Here is a 17,883-nt window from a genome sequence, read left to right as displayed (position 1 = left end):
AACTAATCCAGACTCATGCCACACAGTATTATTGAAGGTACAGCAGCTCTGGTCCAGCCCAGAGGTTCTCTTACAATTTTCCTGTCATCTAATTCGTGAATGTTGGCTGCAGTTCAGTATTTCATGTGTCAGAGGAAAGAAGAAAACAAGGGAGGGTTGCTTTTTAAGGATAAGTGAGACTGAAGTAGTCATCTTAACCTGCTTGGATTTTATTTATTTAAATGCATTTCCAACTACAGATATATCGACAGAAGATCAGTGATGAAAAATCAGTTTTTGTTTATGGTTTGGTTTATAAAATACCTGCAAATATCCTTCACATGTGATCAACAGTTGAAACCTTGTGACAGTTTGTACTCTGTGACTTAAAGGATTTTCTGTTGATTGATATATTTTAATTTGCATGTGGATCCTTACATTGGAGCCAGTATTCTGTCATTTTAATGTGCAACTGAGAGTTAGTTGACTGATTCGTCAGTATAAAGAAAAAACAGATTTGAACTGGACAGGGCGGGGCCAGCACTGAACCTGATGCACCACACTTGACAGGATACACTTAAGATTTATACTTCCATAAAACTCGGCTGTAAACAGGAAACATACGCATGCATATCTGTCTGCAAAAAAATCCTCTTAAAGGGCCAAGAAGTTTTTATTTAAAACAAACAGTTTTAAATGTAAAATGTTTGGTGCTGATGCTTAACCTCCAAGGCTGCTCAAATGAAGCCTTATAAAGGCATGTGGTCACAAAGGGTCAGAAAAGGTAACTACAGATAACTACGTCCCAAACATCCACTCTCACTCAAAGAAGAATCAAAGAGTGGAATTCAAATTGTGATGGAGGGAATAAAAGGCAAAGTGTTGGAAAGCTCCTGTCTATGGCCTGCTGCTCCTGCAGTCACAGCACCACAGGCCATTTTACATTCTTCAGAGAAAAAAAAAAGATTCACTTACCATTTGCTGCTGAGATGTTAACCTGATGATGGAGGAGCTAACTAGCTTAACTACTGACTAAGAACACTGAAAGTAAACTCACACCTTCTTCTGCCTGTTTGTGTGGATACATTGTGACAATCCACAGACCAACAGTCAGAACTAGTCCTCAAAAATAATATAAAACAGGAACAACAGAGGCACACACAGACACACAGGATGACTAGATTTGTCAAATAAAAGTAAAAACCAAGGAGAGTCCCAACAGCAGCTCTACACAAACACCCATCAGAGGGATAGAGCTAGCCTACTACAGTGACAGGGAGAGCTGAAAAAAGGCCTGTTTGGGGTTTCTGGTTGCTCCTGCTTCTGTTCGTAGTAAAAAGGGGGTGTCCGGGGAGGAAGGGGGTTGGTCAGGTTTTGGTCCCAGTCCCAAAAATACCCCCTCCCCCCAAAAAAACAGACAAACAAACAAACAGACACAGACAAACAAACAAAAAAACCAACAACTTCGTGTCCCCTCATCCTTCCTTGCTGGCCTTTCACCTTCTAGCTATGTGTATGTGTATGTCCCAGTCCTTCTCAGTGCTGCCTCGCTGAGCCCTAGCTACGCACACTGAGACAGTGAGAAGACTCAGTAGGCATAAAAACCTACAGGGCTGCAGCCTTTTTCCCTAGCAATCACTTTCTACAATACAAATCGACATTTTCGGGGGCGGCAAAAAATCTAAAGAAAATATCTGGACGCTCCCCAGTGTGTGTGTGAGACAGGTGTAAAGCGAGGGGTCTGTCGGAGCTCCCGTTTGCACGTAAAAAATTTATTTGTGCGAGGCAAAGGGGCTGCTCCGCAGCGCGGAGCATTGAGCCTGTACGCCTGGCAAGCTGCTCCACTGTCAGACTGAAAGAAAGAGCCCGAGAAGACAGGGAGGGAGGAGAGGGAGGAATATAAAATGAAGAATAGTGTGGCTCTGAGAGGAAGCTCTTTATGCATTCACACACAGTTTGAGGAGCCTACTTTATAGGCTAATGTTGCGAAATAAAAAACAGAAACCACAGCAAACACACGAGTGGGGTAAGTACAGTGAGCCACCAGCTTCTCTGTGCTGCGACACACAAAGGAAGCCGAGTACAGAAACACACACATGGACTAGTATTAATGCACAAATGTAATCGCACTGAGAGCTACACTCAGTGTTTGCCTGACTCTATTTTCTCATGTTCTCATATGGCCGTGACATGGCAGTCGACAGGAAGGAGGAAGACTCACACTGCTGAAAGTGCTGCTCTCAAACTACACTGTTTTACAAGGAGGTGGCCCTGCCTACCTCTCTTTCTGTTCTACGCACTTTTACACACACACAGAAAAATAAAACATGGGCACATTAAGAAAAAGGCCCGGCGCTAACTTGAAATAAATCCTTGACCAGGCTCTAATGGAGCAACTCCTCCAGCATTACTCGGTGTAACAGTGGGTATCACAGTTAAGCTCCAGGGATGCCCCAAAATACAAAGTATGCTCGTTTTCCATTCACATGAAGCAGTCTTACTCTAATCACTTACAGGTGATGATAATGGCTAACACCACACCATCAGTCCAGGAGAAGAATTCAAATTGGCAAGAGCCACACGAGGTTTCTTCACGTCTATGTCAATCGAATTTTAATAGAATAATCCCGAAATGATCTTAATCCATTTCTTAACATTTCTGCAGGCTGAGGCCCTCGATGTGTTTGTGGTAAAGACAAAAAAGAAGAGTTTAAAGATTTGTTTACTCAGCTCTACTGTGTAAGTCTGGATATGACGCATTGGAAAATATTTCCATATCAATTCGCATCTTCAAGTTTAAAGTTCTGTTGTTCCTGGAATTATCTTTTTTTTCTTTTACAATTTTTATATTGCATGTGTGAATATTTGACCTGCTGCATAACAGAACAGCTGAAGATCTTTATGGATCAGATAAAATATCTGATGCTATAAGGAATGGTGAAAAATATCCACAGCTGCAGTATTAAACTTTATTTAAATTTACCTTATGGATTTAAATCTGTGTAAATATAAAATAATACAGTAAAGAAATTTTAGCTTTTCAATTTGGGCCACTTCACTTTGTGATGGGTTCGGACTGAACATATTCAGTGAACACAGCTCTAATGAATATAATAAAAGAATTATAATTATTTCCAGAATTTCCCTAAATGTTGCTGATACATTTTTGAATGTGATGCATTGAATTAATTGTTTCAGTCGACAGGAAACAAAATTCTGTCATTACAGTCTTCTTAAACAAAATAGATTCAACTTTGGTTTTTAAAGGTGTCACTTTAATTTAATACTTTGTATTTTTGATGTTTTATGGATTAAAAGTACTGAGTTGTTAAAACAAAGTATTATTTAGAACAAAGTGATGCCAACTATACTGCAAAAAATATTCTCCTTTTTGTGAGCAGCAGTTTCTGTCAGAATAAGCAAACACTATCTTCTTGGTGAGGCACAGTCATCGTGACCTTTTCTTTATAAGTCACCAAACAAGATTTAATCTAAAAAAAAAAAGGTGAAGACATTAGAAATGTTACTTCACTCTCAGATTATGGTGTGCAGCACATACACAACCAGAGTCTTACCTAAAAACGTTGAACAGTAAGAGGGAGACTTTTTAATGTCAGGGTCCGTTTCTCGGTCATTCTGGGGGAGAGTCCAGCTGTCTGTATGGGAGCTCCGCTTTTTACCTCGTTTTTCTATCAGTTTGTAAACGACACGCTTAAAAAGAAAAAAAATTCCCTATAGTTTGCCTAGAAATCATCTATTTGTCATGTTGCCTAAAGCTTTATATTAACACATTTATGAAAATTAGTTTCATTATTCTAAAAACCGACTAATACATAATCAGAGTTGACTGATCTCTGAGTAAACTAAACGTTAAAGGCAGCCCGCACATATTTCGATATCTGCCCGTAATAAAGTGCGCAGTCCTCGCTGTGATGAGAGGATGACAGGCTGCGCAGGTGAGAAACTGCTGAGTCACTGCGTTTTCCGAGCCTGGACTTTCTCCGGGCTCACTGTTTCCTCTATTTAACGGGGCGTTTTGACTTAAGTATAGTTTATTTATTTGTTTGTTTATTGTGCTTGAAGGCGAGATTAGCGTCGTATTTAGACACAGTGCGCAGCCGAGTGGGCTGGCGTGGTTGCTGGGGAGGAGGCTGTGACTAGGGGAGTGTCCCCTTCCTCAACTTTTCCACTTATCACTTAAACTCTTTTGTAAAGAAATATAAGTTCTGCACTGTTAACAATAAGCTATATTTGAACATTTGCTAAGATACTATATTATGATTACTTTGTCTCCGTGCAGAAATGGACGCGCAGCAGTGTCTGACACAGTGCAGTCACGCAGCCTTTTGTTTCAAGCGGCACTTTATTTTGTCTGCTAAGCATCCCTCGCACAAAGCCTTTACTATACAGCACATCCACGCTTACAAAGCAGCTACCGGCCATAACACGTAAACACTTTTAAGTTACTTACCTACAAATTAAAATAAAAAGATAAAGACTAAATACTTTATTAATCAAAATTGGGGGGGAAAAAGAAACTCTTACCTTCGGAAGAAAAAGAATATCCAAAGGAGAAATAATGTTAAGATAATCCTGGTTTTACAGTATTTATGAAAAAGCGAAATAGTGCGTAAATGTATTTGAAGACGGGCTCTCATTCTGTGTCAGTGGAGGATTTGAAAGTGGCGCCAACGGCAGTGGTTCCTCTGCTACCCACGCAGCCGTCACACACACAAAAAATAAATAGAAATTTAAACGTGCAAGTAGCAATATTTCATTCATACCAAAATGTGCCTGCCGACCACCGCAACCCACTCGTGTCCATAGTTTTGAATAATATACATTCTGCGATTTTTATTTATTTTTTATGTTAAATTAAAATAACCGTCAGAGGCTTTTTGAGCCGCGGTGCAAGACGGGAGATTTCTGAAAGGCGGTTGTGTTTTGAATTTCGAACTGACCGGAGCAGCTAACGTGCTGGCTCAGTGGCTCCCCCTACAGCCACTGTGCGTGCACTCATTCGTCACGACTTATATGAAATTTATTCAGTTGCTCCGAGATTTTGCGGTGTCTTTTCTGTTTTGTTTTGTGATCTTTAACGATCAAAATGACTTTGATTTTTTTGTGGTATTTTCTAAACATGTATGAATACTTGTGTGGAGCCCCCCCCCCCCCCCCCGCCTGTATCAATGAGGTAGATGGCTTAGAAATGAAGTTTATTATATATTTTTATATATTTATATTGATATGGACATAAACTCTACAGTATAACATTCTTCAAAATTCTTTTGAAATAGCACTTCAAAAAAAGAAAGAAAACCTTCATTAGGCACCATAAAAGTAAAGCCATTGACTTATGTTTTCATCAGTTTGGGATTCAGTTCAGCTCATATTCCTTCTGCACCTCTTTCCACAACACATTTCAAATAACAGTGGTCCTTCTTAATCGATCTCAGTAGAAAAATGAAAGAAATAACTGAAAGAAATCATCTGCATTTGTTTACAGTGCATCTGAACAGAAACTCAACATTTCACTGTGTAGTTAAAACAGCAAACATACCTTCAAATAATAAGGTTACTAAAAATCTATGTGCTTTCACATTTCAGTTTCGTCAAGTGCACTGAAGTGACAGTACTCTCAAGTCGGCGATTATGGTCCAGGAAAACCAGAGCCGTCAAGTTCCTGCTTGATGTGCTGCTCATAAAAGCTGCTCAGCATCAGCAGAATTAGGATCTGCCTCCTTGCAGCACAAAGCTAGTTTGCTCATCACAGCAACCCACTCCTGTACACCATGCCCAAAGGCATCAAGGTCCACAGTCCCACTCACAGATGCTTGGAGTGCTGCTGGTCCTAGGCTGCTGAAGTAGCTGCTCATCTCCTGAAGGTACTGAAGAGAAGCCAGGGGTGGTGTTGGTGAAGCTTTCGGCCATTTATTATGTATCTGGTCAGCTTGACTTTAGATTTCTGCTCCTACTCAACACACTTCTTCACAAAGCTGTTTGTTGGCAGCCAGGTTTATCTGCAAATCATCAAGGTAATCAAGGACATTTATTGCCACAGGATATCTGCTCTGGAAAACGTCCAACATTTGCAACATCACTTTGCATTTGTCTGCAACAATGCTCAGCTGGATCCTCGAATATTCCATGAAGCTATTCCACTGAGTGTGGAGCAATACAGGCCATAGTAAATGGCCTGTATAGCGCTTTACTTAGTCCCTAAGGACCCCAAAAGTGCTTCACACTACATTCAGTCATTCACCCATTGGTGATGGCAAGCTTCATTGGGGTGCACTGACAGAGGCGAGGCTGCCAGTATCTTGCCCAAGGATATTTGGCATGCAGCCAGGAGGCAGTCTGGGATCAAACCACCGACCTTCTGCTCCGATGGATGCAGCTTTGCCTCAGTATCTGGAGTGTCATCAAAGTTTAATGTGTATTTATTCTGTTGTTCCTGCTTTCCTCACATCAGTCAAAGGAGCTTGCAGACATATTTCCTCACATCACTTCCACCAAATTTTTCAGTGACCTTGGCAAGCCAACTGAGATTCTGGTTGGAGGTGCAGCAGCACTCTATGGGATTTCCCAGAGGCACAAACGAGGCAGCGGTGACTGCTCACCCTGCTACTGATCATTTAAAATGAATGAATTGCTGCTCCTGTACTCTAAAAACTCTCAATTTCACAGTTCTGCCGCCCCATGCTTCACTGTAACCTGGCTCAGTTAACACATCCGGGGCTGCACTCTGAGGATGCTGGACAGTATTTTTCAAGCGGAAAGTGTGGGGTGTGGGGTGCAATTTTTCATAAACTGCAAACCTTTTTATTCACCTAGGGAGTTTTTTCACTTTATGAGTCATTCCACGACAAAAATTGGACTTGGATATTTTTACATTTTTACCAAAATGTACTATTTATATGTATATCCCACATCATTAAGGATATATTTAACTATCAGAAAAATGCAGTTTCCCATCTCAGGCATTAGTTTTCTTTTATTATTGATCATATTTTCAAGATGTGGTGACTGTAATTCTTCAACCCCGTTATAGACACTTTGGAGGCTCTCTGAATATTATCATGAAATGTGTTTCTAAAGAAATCAATATGTTTACATTAATCAGATGTCCCCCATACTAATTCAATAATTTTAAATAGAAAAATGACATAAAATCACACATTTTTACTCTCTTAAATCCTGAAATGCAACTGAGTGAAAGCAATCTTGTCATTTTTCATCAAAAACAGAAATCAGCAAACATTAAATTATTTTCTCAACATTTTAAGAAAATAATATATGAAAATGTAGGTGTGACGGGGTTGAGACTAGCATAACAGGGTTGAAGATGGTTACAGGGTTGAAGAGACAAATACAGCTTTACACATAAACAGTTGTTTACTCTCAAATTCAATGTACAGGACTTTCCATTAGCATTATATCTCACTTTGTAACCACGGGAAGGACACCAGATACAAACTGCAGTAGAATTAAGCTTTATTACAGTTTTTTCTGAATGCTTAAACCCTAACTGTGATTCTTATAGCACAATTTCTAAAACTATTAATACTTATAGCAAAACCACTCACTGAGTTTGCAAAACTAAAAGCACAAACACTGCTTTGCACTCAGTTTGCCATTTTGTAACACACACTTTGCAAACCTGTAGCTACAATCCACTGCACAGCACTCTTTTTGCAGAACTGTAAACACAACTCACTGCTTTACACTCAATTCCCAAATGATCAACGCACTCCTAGCAAAACTATACACATTTACGGCCATTATTTACACTATTTTGCCAACTGTCTGGCACACTGCCACATGTGAAAACTTTTTTAGATAATTAGTTCACTTTGCAATCAGCCTAAGCACTATAATACAGGTAAGCTCTGTGTGTGGAGTACAATGGAGGGAGCAGGAAGAGTGAGAAGTAGAGGAGGCCGAGCAAAAGGACGTGGAGGTGAAGTAGTAGGATGAAGAGGACGACAAGGACAAGGAGGAATAAGAGGAGGATGAGGAGGGGGGAGAGGACGAGGAGGGGGGGAGAGGAAGGGTAAGAAGAGTAAGAAATAGAATTGCTGATGACATCAGAGCTACAATAGTGGACCATGTAATCAACCATGGAATGACCCTGAGGGAAGCTGGCCAACGGGTTCAGCCTAACTCAAGCCGCTACACTGTAGCAAGCATCATAAGGACATTTTGAAATGAGAGTCGGTTAGTACAGTCACTTTGCACTAAGATCTGTAGCACTGCCGTATGCCAATGAGAAACACAACAATACCATAGATGTAAAAATACTGAAATTGTTACTTTACAGAAATGCTAGACGACCAGATGCTGGGGCAGAGGAAGCATGTTCACTGCAGACCAAGAAACCCATATAGTCAATATGGCGATTGCAAATAATCCTATACTTGGAAATAAACACTTGTGTTTGTTATGATGTGTGTAAATAAACACCAGTACTTGAAGTTTGGATCCCTCTATGCTTACGGATCTATGACAAAAGTATGAGCTCAAACTGACATGGCCTACCTTGTATGGGCTCAAATTGCGGTCATAAATATTTTGTACTTGTAAATCAGTTTTGTACTTGTAAATCAGGATTTGTATGTGTAAAAAGAATTTGTGTGTGTGTAAAAAAGATTTGTGTGTGTAAAAAGAATTTGTGTGTGTGTAAAAAAGATTTGTGTGTGGACTTAGCCAAAAAATCTGTGTGAGAAAGTCTGCACTCAAGTTTCAAGTTACAATGGCCAATGTCATGTCAATCACAAATTTAACTATCCAATCAGAGAACAGATGGGTTTGGCTGTCGGAGGGGCGCTTTTTTGAACTGCAGGTCCTTGAAGGGTAATACAGTTTGAAGCTGGAGGATCTCTATATAAATATCCAATAGAAGCTAAGGTCCCCTAACTTTCAGCAGATGTTGAAAGGATAAAGTTGTGGTATACCAGTGGTTAGAAATACCATTATTACTTTAGGATTAGTTTAACACAACGTCAGGGCTGTGAGTCACAGTACGCAGCATAAAGGTCCTTTCACATCAGACGCAGCATGTGCTGCTAATGCTAACTGCTAACTAAAAGCCAAGGATCCAGAATTTGTTGCGCTGGCTGCTGGGCTCTGTGGATTTTTGCAGCAGCTCTACCTGTACTAGATGCACCTGCTCCTTGTCGTTTCTATCTCCGACTTTATGTCCTCTACAAGAGTTTCTGGGTTTTTTGCTGGTTCTTCAAATGTTCAATAAAAACATGTATGCTAATTCATAACGAAGGAAAGCTTTGTAAGTATCCCCACTAGTGAAGACTGTCATTTCCACAACACTGCCCCCCCGCCGGAGGTTCGCAGCGCTGTTGAAAAGGTTCAGGAGGTCCCTGTATTAAGGATGTAAACCTGTGACACAAAACTCAGACCACCACAGACTGTTTTCCTTCGTGGTGATGAAGGAAAACGCTGGGCTGGCATGTAAAAGGGCATTTATTCCCTTCAAGGACCTGAAGTTCAAAAAAGCACCCCTCCGACAGCCAAACCCATCTGTTCTCTGATTGGATAGTTAAATTTGTGATTGACATGACATTGGCCAATCAGATGAAAGGAAGAAAAATAGGGTCAAAATTCATACTTGTAACTTGAAACTTGAGTGCAGACTTTCTCACACAAATCTTTTTTACGCACACACAAATTCTTTTTACACATACAAATCTTTTTTACACACACACAAATTCTTTTTACACATACAAAAAACTGATTTACAAGTACAAAATATTTATGACCACAGCTTGAGCCCATAACCTTGTGCACAGAGAAAGCAAAAGCCAGATGTGTTTTTTATTCATACCATCAGTGTTTAGTTGGTGCATTGTGTGCTTATTAATATGATGGCTTGTGTTAACTGTTGGATACGAAAATACCATTTTTACAAAGGTGTGGAGAGTTAAGCAAGGGTTATTCGCTTTTACAAGGAAACTACAATGTTTTGCTGATTGGGTGAAGAGTTTTCTTATTTGTGTGTAGAGTTTTGCAAAAAATAGCCAATAGTTACAAAAAATGTGCTTAAGCCATCAGAAAAAACTATAATCTAAAGTAAAAACAACCACAACAGCATATTTACAACTAACAAACACTGCAAAGTGAATTGCTCAAATGTAACATAATGTGTGTGTGTGTGTGCGCGTGCGTGTGAGGGTGGGTGTGTGTGTCTAGGCACAAGTGCTGATGAAGTGCTAAAAGTCACCTCATCCTTGCTCCGGTAACAATTAAACTTGTTGAACTGGTTGAACTAATAACAATAATAATCAGTTAACGATTTCAGTGTGTCTGTCTGTATCAGCGCCTGTGTCTGTGTCAGAGTGTTTTTGCATGTGTGTGCCTGCATCAGTGTGTGTGTCTGTATATATGCATGAATGTGCCGTTTGTTTCATGAATTCATCTTGTGAGTCAGTTCCACACCTCTTTCAAGACTTCCACATGGCGCCTTGTCACAGCCTGTGTGGGTGGAATGAGTTCAAGGAAATCATCAAACAGGTACCAGAGGATATCATCCTGATGCGGCCAGAAGAATCGATTTGACCCAACACGATGCATGCATTTGACCTGGACTTGTGTTGTTTGTATGTTTAGAATGATGCCTGGATACAAATCATCGTCATATCTGAGAATACACCATTTACCAATCAGCTCTGGACTTTCCCACTGGATTTCTTTTCCTGGATCCCCCCACTGCCTGTCTGTGATACAGCTGTTTCTATCTTCTGGGCAAAAATGAAACACTGGGTGTTGAAGCACTTGCAGTTAAACTGCTTCTGTGTTGCACAATTAGCACAGCATCGGTCTGTTGTGGCCATACCATTCACACATTTCATGTCGTGTTCACCCAATATGCAGTCAAGTGAACACATTTCCACAATGCTTACATTTTCTTAACAGACAAGCTATACCTCCCAACAAAATTATGGACTGTTTTTGTAGTATCTACGAATGTTAACACACAACATCCCACAATAGCAAAAACAATATTCCAAACCTTAGATACAGTATAAAAACCTCTGCGTCTGCAATGATATCAGTACAAAAACAATATCAATATCAAAAATATATCTCAGCTGATAATAAACAAACAATTGAATAATTGACACACAGCTGATTTATGTTGGGTAAATTGGGCCAACCACAGCTTCTTCCATTCTGGCTTAGACTCAGTGGGGTTTATAAGGCAAGACCTTGAGGAGTGATGTTTTTGGAAACAAAAAAAAGACAAACACTGTAATGTCTGGTCGAGGAAGAGTAAGAGCAAGGGGCCCAGGGAGAAGAGCAGGCCCAAGGAGAGGGCAAGGTAGAGGTGTAAGAATGCGTGGTGGTGGCATTCCAAGGGCTGCAAGAACAGTAGTCAGTGATGAAATTCGTGCCACTATCATTGACCATGTAATCAACCATGGTCTTTCACTAAGAGAGGCTGGTGAAAGAGTGCAGCCCAATTTGAGGCGGTCAACGGTTGCCTCCATTATATGCATCTTTCAACAAACCAACAGGTAAGTATTGCATTTTACATGGATTGTTTCTATTCTCACTTGACATGTCAATATGGTCATAGAGCAATGCATATGTTGAATTTTTTGTCTTTCTAAAGAATGCAACGTCTTCCACCCTCTGGGGGAAGAGGAAAGCTCCTCAGTAATGATCAGGAGCTTGCCATTGTAGAAATGGTCACTGCAAATAATGCAATAAAACTGCGTGAAATTCAAACTAGAATTGTGGCGGACCCATGAGATATTTGACAATATCGATAGAATCAGCCTCACAACCATTACGCGGACATTGTCCAAACACAGAGTGCGGATGAAGCAGCTCTACACTGTTCCCTTTGAGAGGAACAGTGAGAGGGTCAAGGAGCTACGACGACAATATGTCCAGGTATAGTGTATATTCAATCCAATGTCCAGTTCTATAAGCTTTGCACTTTGCAAGTAGGTAACCTACACAATGCTAGGTTACAGTACAGTATGGTATACAGTAATAACATGACTTACATAAACTTTGTTTCAGAGAGTTATGGAATTGGAGGCCAACCAGGCCCCTCATGAATTCATATACATCGATGAGGCAGGATTCAATCTGGCCAAAAGGCGTCGACGTGGACGAAATGTAATTGGAAAAAGGGCCACAGTTGATGTGCCAGGACAGAGAGGGGCAAACATTACCATGTGTGCAGCAATTGCAAATGCAGGATTACTCCTTCACAGATGTCAGGTTGGACCCTATAATACAGAGCGCTTGCTTGCCTTTCTCAATGATCTCCACCAGCGCCTGGTTCCAGAGCAGGGTCAGGAGGGTGAAAACATGAGGACCTTTGTAATTACCTGGGACAATGTGGCTTTCCATCACTCGCAAGCAATAACAACATGGTTTGAAGTCCACCCAAGACTGGTAAGTCTCTTCCTTCCACCCTATTCACCTTTCCTCAACCCCATAGAGGAGTTCTTTTCTGCATGGAGGTGGAAGGTTTATGACCATCAGCCACATGACCAGATGTCCCTCCTTGAAGCCATGGATGCTGGCTCCAGGGACATCACAGTTGACGATTGCCAAGGGTGGATCCGACATACCAGGCGGTTTTATCCCAGGTGCATCGACTTGGATAACATCAGATGTGATGTTGATGAAAACATGTGGCCTAACCCTGAAGATCGCAGAGATTAGATGCAACTTTTTTGCCTTTTTTTAGCCCCCCTCCCCCCCTTTTTATCTTGGCTTTTTGCTGTTGTTTTTTTGTTCAGAATGCTCTTGTGTGTTTCATGGATATTTTGTTCACTGTAAGCAATACTGTAAAACTTTCTCTGTCCTATCATACCGTGTTTCTACTGTACCTCCTGTAGTAAACAGTAAAGAAACAAAAACTTGTTTGCTTTTTACTGGAATGCTTTTGAATGTGAACATTACTGTACATGTGGACATACAGTTACCAACCAAGACATTTCTGGTGTCAAAATGGTGGATTGCATGTTTCGCATGCAAATACCTGTAAAACTGAAACATAAAAGTCTATGCAGTTTTTGTAATGTCAATAATAGCCAGTATTTTGAAACCTGGTGTACTTTGATTGACTGCATGTACCTTGTGAAGTGAAAACAAGTGTTATTCTTTGACAGACTAATTTCATTTTGAGTCAGATTTATAGTGTTTTTGTACAGTTAGTGTGTGCAGAGAAAGATGTGTTCTATTTTGAAATGAAGAGTTAGTATATATTTACCAAAATGTATTTTTGAGAAGAAAATTATCCATTTGGCCAATTGTGTTTTGTAGGTGTGAGTCTGTGTTAAGAGTTTAGAAAAAGTATCTGAAGTATGGGTAGGCGCTTGTTAGCGATTGCAAAAAACTGTAAGCACATTTTTTTGTAACTATTGGCTATTTTTGCAAAACTCTACACACAAATAAGAAAACCTGTCACCCAATTATCAAAACATTGTAGTTCTCTTGCAAAAGCGAACACAGCTAGATTAACTCTTCACACCTTCGTAAAAATGGTGTTTTCGTATCAAACAGTACACACAAGCCATCATCTACTAAGCACACAATGCACCAACTGCACACTGATGGTATGAATACAAAACACATCTGGCTTTTGCTTTCTCTGTGTACAGATGTCAATTTGAGGTCACACTTTTTTCATAGTGTCATGTAAACATACAAGGATCCAAACTTCAAGTATTGGTGTTTATTCACACTCATCAAAAGCAAGACAAAGTCAGAACACAAGATAGGAATTTCACAAAAAAAAAGGGAAAAAAAAGACAATCAGCCTACATCATGTCGTCTCTCTGGATCTGGCCACAAAATTTTGTCTACATCACATGCAATGTCCTCTAGTCGAAGGCACTGGGGAAATATCTTCTGGAATTTTACATCTATGGTGTTGTGCTTCTCATTAGAATATGGCAGTGCTACAGATCTTAGTGCAAAGTGACTGCACTAACCGATTCTCATTTCAAAATGTCCTTATGATGCTTGCTACAGTGTAGCGGCTCGAGTTAGGCTGAACCCGTTGGCCAGCTTCCCTCAGGGTCATTCCATGGTTGATTACATGGTCCACTATTGTAGCTCTGATGTCATCAGCAATTCTATTTCTTACTCTTCTTACCCTTCCTCTCCCCCCTCCTCGTCCTCCTCTCCCCCCCTCCTCGTCCTCGTCTTGCTCGTCCTTGTCCTTGTCATCCTCTTCGTCCTACTTCTTCACCTCCACGTCCTCTTCCTCGGCCTCCTCTGATTCTCACTCTTCTCACTCTTCCTGCTCCCTCCATTGTACTCCACATAGACAGCTTACCTGTGGCCTGTTTATAGTGCTTAGGCTGATTGCAAAGTGGACTAATTATCTAAAACAGTTTTCACATGTGAAAGTGTGCCAGACAGTTGGCAAAATAGTGTTAATGATAGCCATACATGTGTATAATTTTGCTAGGAGTGTGTTGGAAATTTGGTAATTGAGTGTAAAGCAGTGAGTTGTGTTTAAAGTTCTGCAAAAAGAGTGCTGTGCAGTGAATTGTGCCTACAGTTTTGCAAAGTGTGTGTTACAAAATGGCAAACTGAGTGCAAAGCAGTGTTTGTGCTTTTAGTTTTGCAAACTCAGTGAGTGGTTTTGCTATAAGTATTAATAGTTTTAGGAATTGTGCTATAAGAATCACAGTTAGGGTTAAAGCCATCAGAAAAAACTGTAACTACCCATTGCTCTAACCTAAGCTGCTCTCCACATTTGTCTTTTCTTACGCTGTTCTCTTTTACTCAGTTCATTAATTGCTTTCTTCTTCCCTGCCTCTTCATTCTTTCTCCATCTCTCAGCTCACTCTGCAGGTTTCCCTCCCTTCTTTCAGGATCAGCTTTAAGGCGTTCCCGATACTTCCTTTGCCTTTCTGCTGCCCTTTGTTGGTGCCATCTTACTCGCATTCTTAACATGGAACATAAATCACATTCAGCATGCATGCAGTATAAGAATGTTGATTGAATATAATAATAATTAATTTAAATAATTGGATAACTTAACAACCAAAGTATTAAAATCTCAACCCCGTTACAATCAAAAACATAACAGGGTTGAGATTTTTGCACAAACTGGCCACTGCTCAATGTAGTGAATAGCAGACAGAGAGCACATGGCATGCATGAAATTCAAAATCACCATATATTCATGAACTAAAAAAAACTTTTTCATAAGTAACAGTTTTCTATCTTTTTTCATGTTACGGTGTTGAGTCACTGAGTTTGACGACCACAATATCACAAGATAAATGACTAAAAGAAAAGAAAAGATGGGAGCAACTTGCCTGTCTCTGTGGTCCTGTTGTCCAAAAGACTTCAGTGATGTCACTTCCTGATGTACATGGAATTCTGGATCACACCATTGTAAGTGTGGCTCAATTTTAAATACAATTTGGTGCCATTTGCAATTAAGAAATACAGACATTTTCTCTCTTTACTCTTAAATTTAACAAATATGTTTTTTATATTTATCAAACTAAAAAAATAAACATGCTGTCATGGTCCTGGGTCGTTAGACCCAGCGTTTTGTGTTTCATTTTGGTGTCACCTTGTGTTTTGTGTTAATTCTTATGTAACCTGGTGTAATTTCTGTGTCGCTCTGCCCAACAGCGTCTTTCTGCTCTTCATCCCGTGTTTGTATGGTTCCAGGTTTGTTCTTTAGTTGTTCACAGTTTATGTTTTAGTTTTGTTCACAGTGTTGGGAAGGTTACTTTTAAAATGTATTCCACTACAGAATACAGAATACATGTCCCAAAATGTATTTTGTAACGTATCCCATTACAAAATGTATTTTGTAAAGTATTCCGTTACGTTACTCAATGAGAGTAACGTAACGGAATACTTTGGATTACTTAATATATTATCATGCTGTTTACAACTACATGAATGTGATTTATTACTATTACTGAAGGTCCGTGGCTCGTAGCCGAAAACTAGCTTTACTTTGTTGTCTGGGTCAAGTTTGCCAGCGAGAGACAGAGAAAGGCTGCTCCAACGGAACTTATTGTTTCAGAGGAAAACACGCATACAGTCGAGTCTTGATAGCTTACTTACAGCTGGGCTCGTCAGGCACTCTTCTTGGCTGCAGTGGTTATTATTATATTTACATGCTTCCAGCTCCCGTTTCTGCTCCGTGACAGCTCGTACTTTTCCTTTTTCTCCCTCCTCGCGCTCACAGATACATAACGAGTATGGCAGTCCATTCTCCCTGCAGCACGGACTACACTGCCCATGAGGCTACATTCTTTAGGGCTATGCCTGTAGCATCCTGCCTGTTAGCTTAGCACAACAACAACAACAAAAAGGCCTCTCTCACCCAGGAAACACACAGTCGCAGAGAGAGCGCGACACCCTGTAACCATGGCAATCGTAACGCTGCCGCCTGGAACAACAGAACGTAGCTGTCAAACAAAACCCAAACAGTCCTGACCCGCGACAATATGAAACAGGAAAAGACCGCCGTGTAATCCATTTATTTCAACAAAGTAACTGTATTCTAAATACCACCATTTTAAACGGTAACTGTAACGGAATACAGTTACTCATATTTTGTATTTTAAATACGTAACGGCGGTACATGTATTCCGTTACTCCCCAACACAGTTTGTTCATTATCGTTCACTGTGAATAAACTCACTCGCATCACTGCCGCTGTCTGCAACTTGGGTCCTTCTTTCTTTTTTTTTTTGCCTGTCCCGTCTTTTGCCATCAGAATTGTTGTCTGAAGGCCAAGAAAGATTTACTTTACCAAGTGGATCATCATGGCGTTGCCATATTGGTCCATTTGATTGACCTTTATTATAATTATGTATTTATTTTATTTTCAGTTGTTACAGGCGGAACAGACAGAGGGGAGAAGAGATAGTGAGATAGGGGGGAAGAAAAAACAACAAAAAACAAAAAAAAAACCAAAGCCCTGCATCTGGCAAGTTGATCATATTATTGTTTTGTAATATGTCTGGATTGTTCCAGATAGGTGAACGTTTGCATGGGATTAATGAAGACTCTGTTAATTTTAGAAACTCCCACCATGCTGTCAGAGAAGAGCTGATGTTGACGCTTTTGAAGCATTCATATCATTTGATGTTTGAGCTGATAAGTGTATATATGAAATTTCTAGATTATTACATAGTGCTGTTCTACATGTATCCAGGGTTCATCTAAGAAGGTGTGTTTTAACCATCTAGAGATGACCTGAAGCCTGTTGGCTAAAAAGTAGTGATTAAAGTTTGCCTTGGTCCTTTGTAATGTTTTTAAGCTGATACACGGGGGTTTATCTTTCCAAAGGAATTTAGAAATATACCAGTCTAGAGATCTGCACCAATCTTGTGATGGCTTACTTGGGATCACTGAAAATAAATAGTTTATTTTTGGCAAGACCATCATTTTTATAGCAGCAACCCTTCCCATGAGTGATATGGGAGAGATTTATAGCCAGATCGACTTCTACTGTCTTTAAAAGTGGGATGTGGTTTCATTTAGTTGATCTGCAAGCAAACCATCTGGACCTGGAGTAAAACCATCTGGACCTGGAGTAAAACCATCTGGACCTGGAGTAAAACCATCTGGCCCCAGAGTCCTCCTTCACCACAGGACTGCTGCCCCAGCCGTGACACATGACACAGTCTGATTTAATGTTTTACAATTTTAAAAGTGTTTGTCTTTTTATCTGAAGAGTATGTAAACATCTGGTTTCAACTGTATTTGATGATGTTGGTGTTTGGCTTGATTGTTAGCACAAAGAGGGAGAGAGAGGAGCAGTAAGGGAGATGGAGGAGCACCATCCATTGGATTCGATGCTGGCGTGATCACAGTGTACACGTCTAGTGTTGCTCACAGTGGTCCAAGGACCGCTCGGGCTTGTGTTTGCTCAGT

Source organism: Perissodus microlepis, chromosome 3 (assembly GCF_051167445.1).
Source record: "Perissodus microlepis isolate ML-2025 ecotype Zambia chromosome 3, ASM5116744v1, whole genome shotgun sequence".
Taxonomy (NCBI): domain Eukaryota; kingdom Metazoa; phylum Chordata; class Actinopteri; order Cichliformes; family Cichlidae; genus Perissodus; species Perissodus microlepis.
The sequence above is the reverse complement of the archived record's forward strand: the minus strand, read 5'-3'. Positions refer to the sequence as shown.